Below are 17,418 nucleotides of genomic sequence, written 5' to 3'. Positions count from 1 at the left end.
TTTTACCTCTTGGTAAAAACAAAAATAAAAGGTTAAAAAAAGTTTAAAAAAAAAACTGTATAGAATAGAACAGAGTCCTAAACAAGCATAAAGTGCTATAAAGATTCAAAACATGGGGAAATTACAGGCATTTGATTGCAATTCTGGATAAAGATTTTGTATCTATATTGGGCATATAAGCAAATAGAAATAGCATAGTGTATCTGATAGGGTATCACAACATTACTGGTCTGAGCAACTTTATACATGGGTAACTGCAGTATTACAGATCCCAGTGCACATTTCAGCAGTATGCACTTATAGCATTATCAGATAACTCACACTTGTTTCAAGTCATTCTTATAATATATGATAAAAAATAACACCAGGTATTAAATTTTGACATAAATTGAATGGATAAGTTCTAGGAATTTTTTAAAAGCTTTAATGGATTACAATGTGTTCTCTTTTATTTTTTCCTGAGATTCCTATTGAAATCACCTGGAAATCTTATAGGAATTTTGGAATCACTCTAATTACTCAGAAAAGACTCTAGTCCTCAAAGGTAACTTAAGCTTCAAATTCGCTTTGGAGCTTAAGTTCTTTTAGCTGGGGCCACATCTTCCCAAAACCACGCTACTGAACCAGTCTGGTTTTGGTAGTTTTCAAGCACAGCATTCTATACCATGATAATTTTCTCCCACAGCAAACTAGCTAAACAAAGTAGCTACAAAAAAATAAATAAAAATTAAATGAAGAGAAAATGTATAAAATAGATATTTTGGCTGTTTCAGTCTGTGTTATATTCTTCTGGAAGTGAACACTACGTGTACCTGATTGGAAGAGTGTCTGAGAGCACTGTGGTACCTCATGATCCTTTCTCTGTAGTCATTGTTATTGTTTCAAATGTGACATATGATGCAAGGGAAATTCTTCGCTTATCAGCAACCAAACAGTTACCTTCCTGGAGAAGCTGAACTAAATAGTACTAACACACCAGAGAGTAAATTGTAACTAAGATCTCATTAGTAACAAAATGTCACAATGAAAGTCTAATAATCTCTTTTGCCAAAAGTCCAACAAATGCCCTGTATCACACTTTTCCTGAGGCTTGTTTTTGTGTTTTTATTTATAATAAAATTTCCCTCTTTTGAATTAGCTTGGCACCATTTTCCTGAAAAAAAATAATCGTAGTAAAAATAATCAATAAAGGAAGAAAATAGTTTCAGCTGTAAAATTAGATAGCTCTAATTTATTATTTCCCTGATCCTTAGCATCTGTATATATTAAATTTGTTGAATTAGGTTTTAAAGATCAAAAGCAGTTATAAACACAGGTATCTCTTGGAATCAAGAATTAAGAAATATGGAAGTTTAAATATACATATAATTTTATATATGTGTATTTAGTTTTTATGGTATCTGAACTTCTTGGATACTAATGTAATAGTAATCTCTCATCTTTAGTGGAATATGGGGTACTTTCAGTCCCTGGAATGTCACAGAAAATATTTCATTAGCTGATAGTAGCCTGGAATAATGTGCCTGTGGAAGACAGTGGATTAAGTCACCAAATAAGTGCTGTGAGATATTTCAGTAGTAGGAACGGTGATTATACATATATACTAAGCTTTTATTCTGGATGCACTAGAGAATAAACAAAAATAATAAAATGTTAATTTTAGACCTTCAAATACTCAGTTCATGGCACAAAGAACATGCTTGTGTGCCTTATCGGAAAGCATATTTTATGTCTTATAACAAAAGAGCCAATATTTCTCAAACCATATCTGAAGTTTCATTCTTCAAGACAGAACCATAAACAAGTTTAACTCAGAAATCTCAAGATTTTTTGTTGACTAGGAAATAGTAATATCCTAAAAACTATACTGAGGACATTTGGAAAGATTTGGATGAATCCAAGTACACTGAATACCCAAATCTTACCGATCCTTCCTTACCAGTTCCTTTTCTTCTAAGACAGGGGCTTCCCTAAAGGCTTAGATGGATAGGTAAAGAATCCACCTGCGATGCAGAAGACCTGGGTTTGACCACTGGGTTGAGAAGATCCCGTGGAGAAGGGAATGGTTACCTACTCCAGTATTCTTGGCTGGAGAATCCATGGACAAAGGAGCCTGGCAGTCCATGGGATGGTAGAGACAGACATGACTGAGCAGCTAACACTTTCACTTTTTTTTTTTTTCCACTTCCAGGGAGACTATATTCTTTTTATTTGAAGATCCTGTGTTATCTTCACCTGAAACAATCACTGACATTCACAATATCCATTTTATCAAATATTATCACTTCCAAAACTAATTAACTTACATTCAAGAATTTCTGATAGGAATGAGTCCAAAGTATGAACTTGGAGGACAGAGCACGTACACAAAGAACAAAGTTTTGATCATTTATATCAGCCAAACTATGGGTAAATATGTATAGAAATTCGTTCCAAATGTACAAAAACATTCAAGGAGAAAAAATAATTTAAAGTGGGCTGAATTTAACAGTATTTACCACTTACTAGAAATTCTGGATTAAATGTGTTACTTGACTAATTATGCTTGGATGGATAATCAAAACCTAACCTAAAATGTATCCTATTTTAAATGAATTTGAAGTGCTATGACTTTTTTTGATATAATGTCTGTGAATAAACCTCATATCTAAAAGATATAAGGATGTTATAATGGGTTTATCTTTTGTGATATCTCTTTGGAGGTCTTCAGGGAACATATATATATTTATATCACCATAGCATAGAAAATATTTATGAAGGCAGCACCAGCATTCTTAAAGCTTCTGCATTAGATGTCTTCTTCAGGCGGGACATAACAAGGGGAGAATAGACTCCTTGTTATTAATGATCATGCCGGTATTCCAGATTGCTGCTGCTGCTGCTGCTGCTAAGTCGCTTCAGTCTTGTCCGACTCTGTGCGACCCCACAGACGGCAGCCCACCAGGGTCCACCGTCCCCGGGATTCTCCAGGCAAGAACACTGGAGTGGGTTGCCATTTCCTTCTCAAGTGCATGAAAGTGAAAAGTGAAAGTGAAAAGTGAAAGTGAAGTCGCTCAGTCGTGTCCGACTCTTAGCGACCCCATGGACTGCAGCCTACCAGGCTTCTCCATCCATGGGATTTTCCAGGCAAGAGTACTGGAGGAGACGCCAAACCATAACCCTAATTGTCAGTGATTAAATAGGCAGTGTGGTTACTCATGTGTGCGGTGGAGCTTGCACAATAATACTAATTTTTACTTTAGGTACTTCTGGTAGAACATAATAATCATGGAGATTCTAGCACTGAAATAAATGAGCACCATACTGAAATGCTATGTCACATTTTAAAAATGGAGATAAAAGAGAAAATCTCTACCCAGAGACCTTATTTGAATAACCGTTTTGGAAGGAGAAGTTCTTTTGGTCATAGCCACAGATCCCTTAAATACAGAGTAGGCCGAATCCCTCGATAAAACACCCTGCAATACTGTTGCAAGTCTATATTATAACTTCCCTTCCTAGTTGTTAGCAAAAAGTATATTGCTTTCTATTGTTTTTTCTTTTTTTTTAAGAAGTATACTGCTATGACCTGTATGTTAGGCAAGGCTACTAATTTGACTTGAGTGCAGAACAAAACAAGGTTGAATGAGTAGCTGCTCCTCCACTTGGGGTACGATTCAGTCAATCTAAGAATACATAAAATGTCTGTACAATTAGAAATAACCAATGAGAACCCTCTAATAATTCACAAGAACAGAAAAACTAATTTCTAAGAGCAAACACGTGCATTTTCTTCTGCAGATAATTACTTTCATATTTAAAAAGACTTCCTTGTAAAGCAGAAACTACACAGTATTGTAAAGCAATTATCCTCCAACTAAAAAATAAGAAAAAGAAAATAATAAAATAAGATCTCCAACTTTACTAAGGAAACTTAGTATAGACTGTATGAGACATCTGACCTAATAACCATATGATTTCAGCTATGCAACATGATTAGCTTTTATCAGATACACAGATCCCTAGAGTCAGGCCTTTATAGTTTTTGGAACCATGAATAAGTTACATGATCAGGTAGCTCAAACTCTCATGGGATCTAATTCTGCTGAACTGCCATCTCTCTCCCAGTTCACATATGTAGCCTGATATGAAATTTCACAGAAACAACTGACTGGAAGAAGAAATTTACATATATATATATACATACACAAACACACACATAAAGTTATTTATTCATTTTTATAAGGAATTGTCTTGTGTGACTATGGAGGCCAAGAGGACTCAAGATCTGTAGTCAGCAAAGTGGAGATCCAGAAGCTCCAATGCTGTAGTTGCAGTCTGAGAGCTGGTAAGCGTGAGACCCAAGAAGAACTGAAATTCCAGTTTGAGCCTGAAGGCAAGAAAATACTGATGCTCCTATTCAGTCAGGCAGGCAAGAGGATTTTTGATTATTCATGAGAGGAACAGCTTTTTTGGTCCATCCCAGCATTTAACAGATTGAATGAGGCCCACCCAAGCTAGAAGGGCAATCTACTTTACTCAGTCTACTGATTCAAATGTTAATCTCATCCACAACCACACCCTTACAGAAATACTCAGAAAAATGTTTGACCAAATATTCGGATACCCCTCAGACCAATAAAGTTGACACATAAAATTAATCATCATAGTCCTAAAGGATAATAATGAAGGGAAATCCTCTTAGGGGCAGAATGTTGAGCATGGCATCTGGTTGTTCATTTTGTTTGAAAAAAGAATTTGCTGGAGGTCAGATACATCAATTCCTGGAGATTAGCAATCAGGTACACGACTAATGACTTATCCAGTAGTAAGCACCTTAGAAGCAGTGAAATTAAAACATTGGGGAAAGATTTAGTTGAAAAGCGTAAGGGTGAACTTCTAAGAATTGGCAAAGGATGTAAAGATATTCCTTGCCTAAGTAAATGTTTTCAAAAGAATGCTTTTGTGGAGGAGACTTGCAATAATCAAGTAAAATAAAATTTCTCATCTTGTGGCTGTCAATCTGCCTCTTTACCTGTCACCTAGTGCTTACTCAGTAAGCTCATTAACAAACTGAAAACACGCTGGTATAGAATTGACTCAGTCTTGAATATATAAGCTTCTCATCACCATGATAAATCTGGCTACTTCCACTGCTTAATGACCAAATTCCTACAGCGAAGATCAACTAGGCACCCTACATATACCATATGTTCCTGGAGGGAAGAGTGGCAGTAAGTTCTGGGGAAGTTTAATGAACTTTTACCCTTTGAATCACAGAAGGGGCAGAAATCCCTCCCCCTGCTCCCACCCCTTGGTATTGCCACTTACTCTAGATAAGCATTTCCATTCTCTGTCTCTAATTTTTCTTCTCTCATGATCATCCATGGATCTACAGAATGCATTATTTGTTGCCATGATGCTGCATACTGTGCTCCTCCTGATCAAGGCATTCATTTTATAGGAAAGGAGTGAAGCAATAGACACATACCCAAGGGGATCATTTACCTTACTATTCACCTCATCACCCAGAAGCAGTTGGTCCAGTAATACAGTAAAGTGGCTTAGATAAGACTTATTTATGCTGTTTTATACATAATAACACTTAGGTTGGAGAAATGTTCTAAAAATTTTACTTTATGCTCTGACAACCATAAATGATGCTTTTAATATCTTAGTGAGAAACCAGATTGGAGAATCAATGGTAGAAAATGAGAGTGACTTCTTTCATTATAATCCCTGAAGTGCATGTTAATTGCTCAGTGGTGTCTGACTCTTTGTGACCCCATGGACTGTAGCCCACTAGTTCCTGTGTCCATGGAATTCTCCAGGCAAAATACTGGAGTGAGTTGCTATGTCTTCCTCCAGGGGATCTTCCCAACCCAAGGACAGAACCTGGGTTTCCCCTCAAGAATTTTTTGTTTCCCCTGCATATTATTTACTGCTTTTGATAGTTTAGAAGTCTTAGTTCCCAATAGAGAAATACTTTTATAAGGACACAATGATGTTTTCAGTGGATTAATAATGAGAGAAAACTATCTTATCTTATGAGTTTATAGTGAAACAGAACTAATAGGTAAAGGCCAACTGTCTGCAGTTATAATCCTAATTGAAAGAGTAATAGAATTTATGTTACCCAAGGGGGGCAGAGAGGATTTTGTCAACCAGTAGATTCTCTGAAAGCTTCTTAGTATTTCCACAACTAATGATAACAAAAACAAAAGACTACAACAATCAAATACAAGCAGGATTAGACACTTTTGGAATAAAAATTTGAGTCACCATACAAAGCAAAATATAGCATACTTTTGAGGTGCTGTAGACAAATGGAACATAGAGTGGAAAGTGAAAGATGAAAGTTTTTTTTTCACTACATTTTAATTTATTAATTGAAGTATAATTGCTTTACAAAACGTTGTTGTCTTCTGTCAAACCTCAGCATGAATCAGCCATAGGTAGAGAAGTTTTAAATAGCAACTAAATACCAGTTGTTAGGTGAAGACTAAAGAAATATGCTTATTTTCTTCACTGTTTTGTATCATATCAACTGCCTTTTTAAAAGCCTGTCTCTTTTCCAAGCAACTTTATATAAAGTATGTTAATGAAGATGACTTTTATTTTTCAGTCTTTAGTTTGCAAGACATTGAAGAGTATCTCTGAGTGAATTAGAAAAGGTATGCTGCTGCTGCTGCTAAGTCACTTCAGTTGTGTCCGACTCTGTGAGACCCCATAGACGGCAGCCCACCAGGCTCCGTCGTCCCTGGGATTCTCCAGGCAAGAATACTGGAGTGGATTGCCATTTCTTTCTCCAATGCATGAAAGTGAAAAGTGAAAGTGAAAGTGAAGTCATGTCTGACTCTTCGCAACCCCGTGGACTGTAGCCTACCAGGCTCCTGTGTCCATGGGATTTTCCAGACAAGAGTACTGGAGTGGGTTACCATTGCCTTCTCCTAGAAAAGGTATAAACATCATCTAATGCTGCATATAGGGCTTGATGGGAATTTGAGCAAAGACCAAACATGTTGTTTAGTTACGTCATGCTAGGTAGTCATGGGATCTTATTGCCATTGTTGTTTGGGAGATAGAGTTGAGTAGGAGGCTATATATTGGTGCTGAGCAACCAGAGCATGATTGTGCCAGACTGATTGTTGGTAGTCAGGGCCATTTTCACCACCTTCTGTGGTCTCTCCTATAGTTTCAAAGTTGATGTCTGGGAAACAAATTTCTTAGAATCCTTTGTTGTGGGGCTTTGGTTTAGACTGTAATAACATGAATTCCCTCTTGTTAGATCTGGAAGGCAGAAGTGAAACACAGCTCTTTTCTTCCTCTTGCAACAGCAAGGGAAAGCATGGATATAGAGGACATGAGATTTTAGTGTGCACTGGATATTGTCCCTAAGAATTATTTTCTTCGTGCTACAGCCAGCACTACAGTAACCATCAGTCATGATTTCTGGTACCTTTTAAGCTGTGTTGGAAATAGCAACTATATAATTCCCCCAAAGCTAGTAGCAAACCTGAGATCCATTGGTGGCTTTCCCTAACCTTTAGTCCTTAGTCTTTTCAACACATTTGTAAGCAGTTAATTTTCTGTGCTGAACTTCTTCCTGCTTTCAAGGTTTAAAGAGGTTTATGGTATTCTGATAGAACTGTCAATGATAAAAGGCTTTAATTTCAGTAAATGAGGATTTATAAAGGTGTATAAAGTATTACTATATGGGGTTCATTTAAGTATGACATGACTGCATATGAAAAAATAGTTGCTAATATATATACTTATGCGTGTGTGTTCAGCGGCTGAGTTATATCTGACTCTTTGCAACCCCATGGACTGTGGCCTGCCAGGTCCTTCTGTCCATGGTGTTTTCCAGGAAAGACTACTTGGAATGGGTTGCCATTTCCTCCTTCAGGGGATTTTTCTGATTCAGGGATCAAGCCCGCATCTCTTCCATTTCCTACATTGACAGGCAGATTTTTTACTGCTGTACCACCTGGGAAGACCCATATTTATGTTATATATATAGGCTCTTAACATCAACAAATAAAATGACAAACATCTAAAAAGAAAACAGGCAAAAGATATTTAGAAGCACTGCTTAGGGATTACATATGGCCATTGTTATCCCCTGGAGAAGGAAATGGCAACCCGCTCTTGTATTCTTGCCTGGGAAATCCTATGGACAGAGGAACCTAGAGGGCTATATAGTCCAGGGGGTCACATAAGAGACAGACATGACTTAGCCACTAAACAACAATTGTTATCCCCTGCTATTTTCTTCGCATACAACCCAACTCAAAGAAAAATATGCCCAAAAAATGAGGAATAGGTAAAGTAGTGTACACATTACTATAAGAAAACATGTTTGGGGAGGGGTAAAAGCAAACTTATCTACAGAAGAATAACACACAGAAGAAAACTGAGACTTTGAAGCAGAAAATGGTTTAACCCAACATTTCAACATTAATACAAAACTAATAGGATTTGATCACAACTTTAATGAAAATCAGTTAAGAACTGAGGGAAAAAACAGCAAATGAAGAAGAGGATATATAGGTAGAAAGTAAACTGAAGAGTAGATTTCACAGAGGAGTGACATAGAAATTATCAAAAGGAAACCAAGTTAAAATAATTAGAGAATACTAATGATAAAGACGATCAAAGACATAATATATGAAAAGTTGAAATTGTGAAGGAGAATATCAAAGTAAAGGAACACAGATACACTAAAACATATCATAGTATATTTATTGGATTTATAATGAAAGAATCTATCTTCTAGGTGAAAAAGTTTATGTCACTTGGAATGGAAATCAGATAGGAAGATTAAACATGAAGAATCAGATAATCAGTTTGGCTACAATGTTCATTGCCAGAAAACAATGGATCAACACTACAAAAAGACTCAAGAGAAAAATGTGATATTAGTATATTATATCCAGCAAAGTTGTCTCCAAGCTACAAAGGATATAGGCAAAATTATATTGGCTGTAAAAAATAACATATATTTTTCATATTGACCCTTCTTGAAGAAAAGCTACAGTCAGCTAAGGAGTGTTTTGGAAAACCCTAGCAAAGGACTAGTAGTGAGAAATTAATATATTCAATTAAAAATCAAATTGATAAAAAAACAAGGCAGGGATAAGAGAATAGGCTATAAATATTATAATAAAAACCATTTCAAAATAATTTAAAAATGAATAATATAAAAATTATTTCAAAATAGTTTTAAAATGATAATTTCAAAATGAATAAGTGAGCAAATAAATAGAGAAATTAATTGGAAATAATCCTCTTTGTTATCTTATGTTCAATAGCTTGAAGTCAAAGGGTATCCTTTATGAGAAATTCAGTGATTAAAGTATATAGAGTTTATATAAAATAAAAACTGTTAAAACTGAGTTGTGGGGAAAAGGGAAGGAATGAGGAAGAGGATGCAAGTTTCCTTTTTTGCTAATAACAGTAGTTAAAGAGAGGGGCCTAAATGTTTTATACAATTCAGAATGTTCGTGGGGTTCTCAAGGCAAGAATACTGAAGTGGTTTACCATTCCCTTCTCCAGTGGACCACTTTACCAGGTGAGCTACCAGGGAAGCCCTACATATGTGGGGAGATATATAGATATAGATATAGATATATATACACACACACACACACACACATTCAGAAACATAGACATAAGCACGAATAAATACAAAATCTAGCATAGCATACATATCACACTAGAATCAAGAAAAAAGATGGAGAATACTTGAGTGTTGATGAATAGTAGGAAACATTCTGATACCACTTTCACATTCCAAGTCTTACAATGCAGGTTTTCTTTATAGTAAATACTGTTAACTATATCTTTAGGCAAGTACAGTGTTTGGTACAGGATTATAGATATAATACAAGTGAATATAGTGAAGTATATGTGTCAATGATGAGCTTGAGGGCTTGAACACATTTTACCTTAATATAGTGCCTCTCAGTTCATTTCAGTTCTGTTGCTCTGTTGTGTCCGACTGTGCGACCCCATGGACTGTAGCATGCCAGGCTTCTCTGTCCATCACCAATTCCTGGAACTTGTTCAAACTCATGTCCATGAGCCCCTAAAAATAAAGTCTGTCACTGTTTCCACTGTTTCCCCATCTATTTGCCATGAAGTGATGGGACCGGATGCCATGATCTTAGTTTTTTGAATGTTGAGTTTTAAGCCAACTTTTTCCCTCTCCTCTTCATCTTCATCAAGAAGCTCTTTAGTTCCTCTTCACTTTCTGCCATAAGGGTGGCATCACCTGCATATCTGAGGTTATTTATATTTTTCCCGGTAATCATGATTCCAGCTTGTGCTTCAACCAATCCAGCATTTTGCATGATGTACTCTGCATATAACTTAAATAAACAGGGTGACAATATACAGTCTTGACATATGCTTTTCCCAATTTGGAACCCATCTGTTGTTCCGTGACTAATTCTAGCTATTACTTCTTGACCTGCATACAGATTTCTCAGGAGGCAGGTCGGGTGGTCTGGTATTCCCATCTCTAAGAATTTTCCACAGTTTGTTGTGATGCACACAGTCAAAGCCTTTAGCATAGCAATGAAGAAGTAGATTTTTTTTTCTGGAATTCTCTTGCTTTTTCTATTATCCAGTGGATGTTGGCAATCTGATTTCATCAAATAGTTTCAGGAAGGTTTAAAATTATTAATTCTATTTATTTAATATGCATAAGCTTATTCTTTGTGTCTGTTTCTTCTTATGTGAGTTTTGACAGATTGTGTCTTTCAAGAAATTAGTTCATTTTCTCTACTTTATAAAATTTGTGGATATAGAATTTTCCAAAGTATAATTTTATCCTTTAAATTTCATAGGATCTATAGCAATGTCTCCCTCTTTCATTTCTGATATTAGTAATTTGTGTCCTCCTTTTTTTTTTTCTTATTTAGCCCACATGACTAACTTAATTATCCCTACGTATTAACAAACAGGGAGAAATTGACAGTAAGGCAATAATAGTCAAAGAATTTAACAGCCCACTTTCATCTATTGACAGAACATCCAGATAAAATATCAGCAAAGAAGCAGTGCCTTGAATGATCCATAGGTCAGTTAGACTTAATAGATATCAACAAGATAGTCATCTAAAAGCAACAGAATACACATTTTTTTGAAGTGCACATGCAATGTTTCCAGGATAGATCACATACTAGCCTATGAAACAATTCTCAATAAACTTAGAAGTATAGAAATTATATTAAGCATCTTTGTCAAACACAATGCAACAAAACTAGAAATCAATTACAGGGAAAAAGGTGAGGAAAAACACACATACATGTGGAGAATGAATATAATGCTACTAAAAAATGGGCCAGTGAAGAAATCAAAGAGGAAATCAGAAAATACCTTGAGATAAGTAAAAATTAAAATAAGACTTTTCCAAATCTAGATGACACAGGTAAAGCAGTTACAAGAAGAAAATTTATAGTGTAACATGCTGACCTCAAGACACTAGAAAAATCTCAAACAACCTAAACAATCCCGTGAAGGAATTAGAAAAGGAGGAATAAATAAAATCCAAAATCAGCCAAACCCAAACCCAGTCAACATAACAGAACCTTGTGCACCAGGACCCAGGAGAAAGGAACAGTGACACCACAGAAGACTTGCCTGTGGGTGTTCAGGAGTCTCCAGCAAAAGCATGGATTGGTGGTGGCCTGCTGCAGGGTTAGGGGCACTGACTGTAGAAATACATGCCTGAGATCTTTTGAGGGAGGTCACCATTATCTTCATTACCTCCACCATAGTTTGGCCCCAGGTAAATAGCAGGAAGGGAATACAGTTCCACCCATCAACAGAAAATTGGATTAAAGATTTATTGAGCATGGCCCTGCCCATCAGAAACAAGACCCAGAATCCCTCTCAGTTGGTCTATCCCATCAGGAAGCTTTCATAAGCCTCTTATCATTCTCCATCAGAGGGCGGACAGACTGAAAACCACGCTCAGAGAAGACTAACCAATCTAATCACATGGAACACAGCCTTGTCTAACTCAATGAAACCATGAGCCATGCTGTGTAGGGCCACCCAAGAGGGACGGGACATGGTGGAGAGATCTGACAAAATGTGGTCCACTGAAGAAGGGAATGGCAAACCACTTCAGTATTCTTGCCTTGAGAACCCCATGAATCATATGAAAAGGCAAAAAGATAGGACACTGAAAGAGGAACTCCCCAAGTCGGTAGGTGCCCAATATGCTCCTGGAGATCAGTGGAGAAACAACTCCAGAAAGAATGAAGAGATGGAACCAAAGGAAAAACAACACACAGTTGTGGATGTGACTGGTGATGGAAGCAAAGTCTGATGATGTAAAGAACAATACTGCATAGGAACCTGGAATGTTAGGTCCAGGAATCAAGGCAAATTGGAAATGATCAAACAGGAGATGGCAAGAGTGAACATCAACATTTTAGCAATCAGCGAACTAAAATGGATTGGAATGGGTGAATTTAACCCAGATGACCATTATATCTACTACTGTGGGCAAGAATCCCTTAGAAGAAATGGAGTAGCCATCACAGTCAACAAAAGAGTCTGAAATTCAGTATTGGATGCAGTCTCAAAAACGACAGAATGATCATTTTTCATTTCCAAGGCAAGCCATTCAATATCGCCGTAATCCAAGTCTACGTCCCGACCAGTAATGCTGAAGAAGCTAAGGTTGAGAGGTTCTATGAAGACGTACAAGACCTTTTAGAACTAATAACCAAAAAGATATCCTTTTCATTATAGGGGACTGAAATGCAAAAGTAGGAAGTCAAGAAACACCTGGAGTAACAGGCAAATTTGGCCTTGGAGTACAGAATGAAGCAGGGCAAAGGCTCATAGACTTCTGCCAAGAGAACGCACTGGTCATAGCAAACACCCTCTTTCAACAACACAAGAAAAGACTCTACACATGGACATCACCAGATGGTCAACACTGAAATCAGATTGATTATATTCTTTGCAGCCAAAGTTGGAGAAGCTCTATACAGTCAGCAAAAACAAAACCAGGAGTTGACTGTGGCTCAGATCATGAACTCCTTGTTGCCAAATTCAGACTTAAACTGAAGAAAGTAGAGAAAACCACTAGGTCATTCAGGTAGGACCTAAATCAAATCCCTTATGATTATACAGTAGAACTGAGAAATAGATTTAAGGGACTATATCTTATAGACATATAGATAGACATATATATAGATGAACTATCGACAGAGGTTTGTGACATTGTACAGGAGACAGGGAACAACATCATCCCTAAGAAAACAAATGCAAAAAAGTAAAATGGCTGTCTGAGGAACCTTACAAATAGCTATGAAAAGAAGAGAAGCAAAAAGCAAAAGAGAAAAGGAAAGACATAAGCATCTGAATGCAGATGCCCAAACAATAGCAAGGAGAGTTAAGTGATCAGTGCAAAGAAATAGAGGAAAAAAATAGAATGGGAAAGACTAGAGATCTCTTCAAGAAAATTAGAGATACCAAGGGAACATTTCATGCAAAGATGGGCTCGATAAAGGACAGAAATCGTACTGACCTAACAGAAGCAGAAGATATTAAGAAGAGGTGGCAAGAATACACAGAAGACCTGTATAAAAAATATCTTCATATTGACCCAGATAAAAACGATGGTGTAATCACTCACCTAAAGCCAGACATCCTGGAAAGTGAAGTCAAGTGGGCCTTCAATTCAGTTCAGTTCAGTTGCTCAATCGTGTCTGAATCCCCATAAACCAAAGTACGTCAGTATCATCTTTTAGTATTTGAAGTAGCTCAACTGGAATTCCATCACCTCCACTAGTTTTGTTCCTAGTGATGCTTCCTAAGGCCCACTTGACTTCACATTCCAGGATGTCTGGCTATAGGTGAGTGATCACACCACTGTGATTATCTTGGTTGTGAAGAGCTTTTTTGTACAGTTCTTCTATGTATTCTTGTCACCTCTTCTTAATATCTTCTGCTTCGGTTAGGTCCGTACGATTTCTGTCCTTTATTGTGACCCATCTTTGCATGAAATGTTCCCTTGGTATCTCTAATTTTCTTGAAGAGATCTCTAGTCTTTCCCATTCTATTGTTTTCTTCTACTTCTTTGCACTGATCACTTATCTCTCCTTGCTATTCTTTGGAAATCTGCATTCCAATGAGTATATCTTTCCTTTTCTCCTTTGTTGCTCACTTCTCTTCTTTTCACAGCATTTGTAAGGCCTCCTCAGACAGCTATTTTGCCTTTTTGCATTTCCTTTTCTTGGGGATGGTCTTTCTCCCTGTCTCCTGCACAATGTCATGAATCTCCATCCATAGTGCATCAAGCACTCTGTCTATGAGATCTAGTCCCTTAAATCTATTTCTCACTTCCACTGTATAATCATAAGGGATTTGATTTAGATCATACCTGAATGGTATAGTGGTTTTCCCCACTTTCTTCAGTTTAAGTCTGAAGTGGGCCTTAGGAAGCATCACTAGGAACAAAATTAGTGGAGATGATGGAATTCCAGTTGAGCTATTTCAAATACTAAAAGATGATACTGTGAAAGTGCTGCACTCAATATGTCAGCAAATTTGGAAAACTCAGCAGTGGCCACAGGACTTGAAAAGGTCAGTTTTCATTACAATCCCAAAGAAAGCAAAGCCAAAGAATGTTCAAAGTACTGCACAATTGCACTCACATCACACACTATTAAAGTACTGCTCAAAATTCTTCAAGCCATGCTTCAGCAATACGTGAACTTCCAGATGTTCAAGCTGGCTTTAGAAAAGACAGAGAAGCCAGAGGCCAAATTGCCAACACCCACTGGATCATCGAAAAAGGAAGAGACTACCAGAAATACATCTATTTCTGTTTTATTGAGTATGCCAAAGCCTTTGACTGTGTGGATCACAATAAACTGTGGAAAATTCTGAGGGAATACCAGACCAACTGACCTGCCTCTTGAGAAACCTGTATGCAGGTCAGGAAGCAACAGTTAGAACTGGACATGGAACAATAGACAACTTACAAATAGGAAAAGGAGTATGTCAAGGCTGTATATTGTCACTGTGGTTATTCATTTTATATGCAGAGTACATCATGAGAAACCCTGGCCTTGATGAAGCTCAAACTGGAATCCAGATTGCCGGGAGAAATATCAATTACCTCACATATGCAGATGACACCACCCTTATGGCAGAAATTTAAGAAGAGCTAAAGAGCCTCATGATGAAATTGAAAGAGGAGAGTGAAAAAGTTGGCTTAAAGTTCAACATTCAGAAAACAAAGATCATGACATCCGGTCCCATCACTTCATGGCAAATAGATGGAGAAACAGTGGAAACAGTGGCAGATTTTATTTTTGGGGGGCTCCAAAATCACTCCTGATGGAGACTCTAGCCATGAAATAAAAAAAACACTTTCTCTTTGAAAGTAAATTTATGACCAACCCAGATAGCATATTATAAACCAGAGACATTACTTTGTCAACAAATGTCTGTCTAGTCAAAGCTATTGTTTTTCCAGTCGTCATGTATGAATGTGAGAATTGGTCTGTAAAGAAATCTGAGTTCCGAAGAGTTGATGCTTTTGAACTGTGTTGTTGGAGAAGACTTTTGAGAGTCCCTTGGACTGTAAGGAGATCCATCCATTCCATCCTAAAGGAAAACATTCCTGAATGTCCATTGGAAGGATTGATGTTGAAGCTGAAACTCCATTACTCTGGCCTTCTGATGCGAAGAGCTTTCTCATTTGAAAAGTCCCTGATGCTGGGAAAGTTTGAAGGCTGGAGGAGAAGGGGACAGTATCACTGACTCAATGGACATGAGTTTGGGTGAACTCTGGGAGTTGGTGATGGACAGAGAGTCCTTCAGTGGTTCAGTCCATGGTGTTACAAAGTGTCAGACATGACCTAATGACTGAACTGAACTGAACTGAACATCAGCCAAATGAAATGAGTAATAAAGATCAGAGAGGAAATTGATAATAATAAAGTAGGAACCAATTTTATTAAAAAATAATAAATTAGAGACCAAAGAAAAGAAAATATCAATCAAAATACCTTCTTTTTTAAGGACAAAATTGATAAACTTTTATCCATGCTCACAAAGAAGAAAAGAGAGAGGACTCAAATAAACAAAATGTAAATTAGAACCTACTATAATATCATGGTGATCCAGTCTTATCACTCCATGGCAAATAGGTAGCAAAACAGTGGAAACAGTGGCAAACTTTATTTTGGGGGGCTCCAAAATCACTGCAGATGGTGATTATAATCATAATAGAATGCTACAAACATTTATATGCCAACGAATTGGACAACCTAAAAGAAATGAACAAATTTATAGAAATACACAATTTTCCACAACTCAATCAGCAAAAAATAGATTATCTGCACAGACTAATGACTAGTATTAAAATTGAATGTATAATCTAAAACTCTGAAAAGGTAAAAAATACAAAGGTACAGCACCAGACAAATTCACAGGGAAAATCTATCATGCATATGAAAAAGAAGTAATACTAATCCTTGTCAATCTCTTCCAAAAATTTAAAGAGGATTAAATACTCCTAAATGTATTCTATGGGATCATCGTTACCTGATAATAAAAGTATACAAACACTACAAATAAAAGAAAACTATAGAGAATGTGATATATCACATTCAGTTCAGTTCAGTTCAGCCACTCAGTCGTGTCCGACTCTTTGCGACCCCATGAACTGCAGCACGCCAGGCCTCTCTGTCCATCACCAACTCCCGGAGTTTACCCAAATCCATGTCCATCGAGTCGGTGATGCCACTCAACCATCTCATCCTCTGTCATCCCCTTCTCCTCCTGCCCCCAATCCTTCCCAGCATTAGGGTCTTTTCCAGTGAGTCAACTCTTCGCATGAGGTGGTCAAAGTATTGGAGTTTCAGCTTCAACATCAGTCCTTCCAATGAACACCCAGGACTGATCTGCTTTAGGATAGACCGGTTGGATCTCCTTGCAGTCCAAGGGACTCTCAAGAGTCTTCTCCAACACCACACTTCAAAAGCATCAATTCTTCAGCGCTCAGCTTTCTTCACCATCCAACTCTTACATCCATACATGACCACTGGAAAAACCATAGCCTTGACTAGATGGACCTTTGTTAGCAAAGTAATGTCTCTGCTTTTAAATATGCTATCAAGGTTGGCCATAACCTTCCTTCCAAGGAGTAAGCGTCTTTTAATTTCATGGCTGCAATCACCATCAGCAGTGATTTTGGAGCCCAAAAAAATAAAGTCTGACACTGTTTCCACTGTTTCTCCATCTATTTCCCATGAAGTGATGGGACCAGATGCGATGATCTTAGTTTTCTGAACCTTGAGCTTTAAGCCAACTTTTTCACTCTCCTCTTTCACTTTCATCAAGAAGTTCTTTAGTTTTTCTTAACTTTCTGCCATAAGGGTGGTGTCATCTGCATATCTG

Source organism: Giraffa tippelskirchi, chromosome 2, assembly GCF_054371585.1.
Source record: "Giraffa tippelskirchi isolate mGirTip1 chromosome 2, T2T-mGirTip1v1.2.pri, whole genome shotgun sequence".
Classification (NCBI taxonomy): Eukaryota; Metazoa; Chordata; class Mammalia; order Artiodactyla; family Giraffidae; genus Giraffa; species Giraffa tippelskirchi.
The sequence above is the reverse complement of the archived record's forward strand: the minus strand, read 5'-3'. Positions refer to the sequence as shown.